Raw genomic sequence first — 5646 nt, 5'->3', positions numbered from 1 at the left:
CAACATGGACTAAGAAAAAGAAATTCATCCCGTCCCGTCATCATTGAAGGCAAATGTTTGGCCACGCTTTGTGTTACACAAATCCCGGGGTAAGGAGCTTGACATGACATGTGCAGTGTGCAAAATCTGCAAAATAAAAATCACATTTTTCTGGAACATTTCAAATGCTCTGTCATATCTCGCGACATCACCCGGAACTTAAAAAAACAGAGCAGCGACCGATTCAAGCTTCTAACCAGAACACACTCCACCATTTCACTTTTCTCTTTTGCCATCTTCACAGCTCACTAGATCACAGAAACCTGGCAGCTCGAGTCACATGTCCTACAAGCACTCGTCATGTATGAAAGTCACACAGCCACGAATATGAAAATGATGTTCCACGCTGTAGTGGACAAATGCAATCTGACCATCGCGGACATGGTGATAGTTACAGACAACGCAGCAAACATACTGGCTGCTGTGCAGCTTGAGAACTCACATCACTTGTTTTGCACACACCTCAAACCTGGCTGCCCAACGAGCATTAGAACTCAATACTTTGTCACAACATCATGGGAGGATAAGACGAATAACTGGGTTTTTCCACCAAAGCCCCATCGCAACGTTTTTATTTTAGAGAACATGTAATCTAATTTTTATGTGTATGAAGAACCATGAAAATAAATGTTCATAATGAATAACAACTAAAGAGTATATATGTAAGCATGATATTTTAAGGACTAACACAAATAACAGAAGAAATTTTAAAAATGTACTTAGGAAAATCATGTATGGCCACTTTAAGCAAAATCAGGGTCAGTCGGATGAGATCTGGAAGGTCAGCCATGTTTGTGTGCTCCTCAAAAATGTCAGACTGAATAATGCTTTAGTTCTGCTTATTACTTTTACTTGATCAATATTCTGATTATTGATCATGTAAAATTCATAAAATGGTTCAGAATTATGTATGGGTCGTAAAATGTATAAAAATAACGTTATTCCCCACCACTAATCTGATATGCAGAATTGTCGCTTTATGTCCCAAAAGTCATCATTTACTTGCTTTGTGCTAATCTGTTTAAAATATAGGACACACCTTGGTTAGAATCTTTTTTGAAACATTAAAAAATGCACTTGTACTTGTGTCTTTAAATTTACCAGGAAGGTATGCCATATTTTTAGTGGCTTTTTTTAGGTTCAAATTTTGTTCCAACCGCCAAGCACATCACCTGTATGACCGCATTTTTTCAGAAATGTGTTTTTTTTTTGTCTGTGTTGCCCAGAACCAAGTGACCCACAGATCGGGGGTTGGGGACAGCTGTTTTAAAATTCACAGCAGTCCTAAAGAAGGGCTGGAAGAATGTCTTTGAGAGCCGAAACACAGCAGTTGCAGTCGTAGTCATCCAGATAGAAGCTAACTCTTTTATTAGGAAAAAAACCCGGATGAGAATGATTGATTTGCAAACTGTCAGACGCTCATCAGGGCGGGTAGATATGTTAAGCCCGCCTCCAAGGACCCCTGGAAAAGCCAATAAAAAATTATAAGGGCATTCAACTAACCAATGGAAGAGACTGAGAATGCAGCCATCGGTTAATTATAACGATATCTAATCTTAGCTAATGATCTAATGATAGCTACTGCGATCATGGCAACTGTTGAGTTCGTGGCAGCTGTTCGGGCTTTAGCTGATGACGTTGATGCTAATCGTATATCTAGTAGCGATATTGTGGACAGGGCGCAAATGCTGATGGAACGAATGGGAGAACTTTCCTCTGTCACCGTTTTAAATACTTCTTTAGAAGCCAAATTTTCCGAAGCTATATGTTTATTGTCTCCTGCTCACCAGGCCGGAAGCCTTACCACTAAAATATCGGTGGAGGCCTTAGAAGGGTATATCCGTCTTGGATTGAAGATACGGGAAATTGCCCGTCTTTGTGGTGTCAGCATCAGTACAATTTCGCGCAGATTGCGGCAACATGGTCTAAGGTAAGTATAGGAACACTGGTTTTGAATTGTGCGTGTATTTCGTGTTATGGTTGCAGGAAACACGCTAAAACTAATGACTTGGAATTTGAATATATTTTTTAGCTAATGGTATTAAAGCAGTGGCGGGCCGTGCATTTCACACCTAGGCCTTCAGTAGTGCTCCATCTGAATCAATCCAACCCTCATTAACATTATGGCAATAAAACTTCTACTGCAGGTACAGCTGCCACACACACACCAAAAGCATAAAAAATAACCTGATAAAATTTCAATATTATGTAGGGAGATAGCAAAATTTTACTCACCAAAAATCCAGATTATTTAAACACAAAATCCATCCTTTCTATCCTCAAGAAGATTTCAATCACTCGGTCGTGCAGAATCCGTGCGTTTCGCAGATGGAAAGTGTTCCGTGGCTGTGATAAGCTGGAAAAGGCTGCATGCGGGAAATGTTCTGGTATTCCTGAAGCCTCTTGTGGTCCAGGAGGGAGACAAACATCAGTTTTTGTGATCTTGAAATCTGGTCTGTGTCTGGAAAATAATATTGTCGGTAGTGCGCGCGAGGATTTTGCGCTGCACCTCTTCGTGAGCTCGGAGCGCCCGCGGTGCGTTCAGGGGCCTCGTAGATTTCCTCGTATCAGCTTCACTCCCGCTCAACGGAGTCACGGAACTCCTTTACCCGTGCCAGACAAAACTGTGCCACAACTTTACCCAGACATTCATTTTCCACCAAAAATCAGACGATCAGACGCTTTCCACTGGTAACATCTTCAAACCTGACACGCCGCTCCTCGGCACCTGTGTCCGTCACATAACGCAGAACCAGAGCGAGCTGCGAGCTGTCCAATCAAAGGTCATGAAAATGATGACGTTTCCGTGTGCCTGCTAGCTGGCGTTGATTTCGCCTACTCCAGATCTGATTGGTTGAAGCAACAGTTTGGTCGACAATTATTTTATGCTACAGGGCCCGCAGAACTGATTGTGAAGGCCTCCGGGCAGATTTCTTTGACCCTAGCAACAAATGGTGCTGCAATGTGATTGGTTAATGCTTAAATAGGAAAATACACGTCTGGAAGCAGCGCAACCAGGGAGACAGCAATGAAAGGACGAAGACAGAGCATTTGGAATTATAGAATACGTATTCACGGAAATAAATAATAATTAATATCAGTCTGTGATTCAGATATTTTTAGGCCAGCAGAGAAGGCCTTGCAGGCCCTGACGGCCCGCCACTGTATTAAAGCAATATCAAATGGCTACGCCTTTGTTTTAAAGCTAGTGCTACATATTTAAAGTTAGAGCAAAATTAAAAAAAATAATACAATATCACAAATTTAGATTGTTTGAATTTTTATATATATTACTTGATATTCAATAATAATAATTCTAATTTGACCAATGTCAGGAGTTTCATTAGGCGTCTGTTTTTAACAGTGTCAATATTAATCTTCCTTTTTTGTCAGTGTTTCCACCATGTATTCAGATGTCACGATGCTGAGCTGGATTCTTTGGTCTTGGAACTACACAGAGCCCACCCACAGTATGGATACCGTATGATGAAGGCATATCTTCATACAAGAGGTCATCGGTGGCAAAGTATGTTTTCCTGGTATAATTTATACATGACTTTTGTTTGAATGTTTGCTTTTTATTATTTTAAAACAGGATGACACCACTAAATGTTCATAAACTGATGCTTTTTAAACAGAATTTCGATCCCTCCTTAATCGGACACTGCATCGTCGACAATATAGTGTCCCTGCACCAAACTGCCTTTGGCACATAGATGGCAATCATAAATTGATCCTGTAAGTAGACCAATGATCAGCTTATTAATGTTTTAGAAAACGTTTTTTAAATAACTAATTTTGCTTCGACTTCAATAAGTTGGCGCCAGGTCATGCATGAATTGATGGTTTCAGTCGGCTTGTGGTATATCTTGTTCCGGCCAAAACAACCGTGCAGCAACAGTTCTTCATGCGTTCCATGGCGCTGTGAAGCAGTTTGGTGTGCCATCACGTGTGAGATCAGACAAAGGACGTGAAAACGTTGAGGTGGCACACTTCATGGTACAGACCCAAGGAGAAAATCGAAACTCCCACATTACTGGGAGAAGTGTGCACAACCAAAGGTACGTTGTGTGTCTGCGTTTTGTTTTCACTCACTACACTGCTATGTTTTGGTTGAAAAGGTACTTAAATGAAAAGGTAAAGGTTAAAGGTATTTTAAGGCCAAATATGTTTTCTTGCTGCCCCTTACCTACAGCTCTGTTTTCCCACTAACAGAATTCCTTCAATACAGATAAGCAATTATATAAAATAAACTTAATCAGTTATTTCTTTAAGGCAGGGCTGTCATTTGACTGTCCAAGTCTCCTTACAGAGCTTGTATCTCTTTCTTTTTTCAGTCCAGCTCTTAGTTGTTTATTCTTCTCTTTTCTCAAACGGGCCCTACCATAAAGTTTCTACTTTTTGAGTTTTTAAAATACATTTTACTGTTCATTCCTCACTATAAAGAACCTCAAAATGGCATTTTGATCCGTTCATGTATTTAAGAGTAATCCTCTAAAAACCTGCGATGTCTGCAGCAGCCCCTCCCATACCCACGAAAACGAGCGGTTGGAACGTGCTGATGTAAGCACGATCCCAACCGCTCCCTCCAGGAACGGTCTGTGCTGCAAGCTCCGCCCCCAGACTGACACAGCACTCAATTTATTCTACTGAGCTAGTGATGATCAGCAAAAAACTTTCATTTTAGATGCAGAATACCGTATATGTATTTATACTGTCCGGCACAGCTGTGCAGGAGTTGAGTGTTTGTTGTGATGCAGTGAAGGGATGGCTAGGCCTACAAAAGGCAGATATATCATATGTGCATCCATCTTTGAAGAAGTGTGGATTATTTTCATGGTAGAAATACAGACACAGGGGTTTCTCTGGGATGACGTCACGAGGCGGACTGCGGCGGCAGTGCACCCACACACAGCGGCAGGCAGAGCCTTAGGAATCTGATAGTTTTACTTCCGGGTATGAAAAGACTCATGAAATATAACTAATATTTATTAAATATATTTTTTTAGTGGTCCAAAGGTAATGATTTTATATATGGATATAGTTCACTCTGAATGGCTGAAAAAAATAATGATATGGCCCCTTCAACTGCCCCTGCAAATTGTGAAATTGTAAATCTATCACATGTTCAATATTGTCTCCTGTGTAATAAAAGGTTGTGTCGTCCACAAGTAACATGGAATTGAATTTTTGGGATAATGAGCTTAAATTATTTATATAGATAAAAAATAATTTAGGGCCAAGGACTGAGCCTTGAGGTACACCACAAGTGATGTTACACAATTTAGATTTGGTGCTGTTTATTTGTATGTATTGTTCTGGATCTTTTAGAGATTATTATAATATCATAATTATATACTTTGAGTATTTCTGATGGAGTTAACAAAAAAACAGGTTTAACAGTAAATATGTAAAATAGTTTAAAATGTTTTTCTACATTGTACCTGTACCCTAAATGGTTAGAACAAAAATTAATCTTTATGAATATGAAACCTAAATTGATGTAGCGTGTAAAAAGTGTAGTTTTGATGACAATGTTTTGTCCAGACTCTCGATAGTCAGTGATGTTTTATTACCATTCGTGGTGGCTTTGTGTAAGTAGTACTT

Source organism: Oryzias melastigma, linkage group LG18 (genome assembly GCF_002922805.2).
Source record: "Oryzias melastigma strain HK-1 linkage group LG18, ASM292280v2, whole genome shotgun sequence".
NCBI classification, from domain to species: domain Eukaryota; kingdom Metazoa; phylum Chordata; class Actinopteri; order Beloniformes; family Adrianichthyidae; genus Oryzias; species Oryzias melastigma.
Note: the sequence above shows the minus strand (reverse complement) of the source record.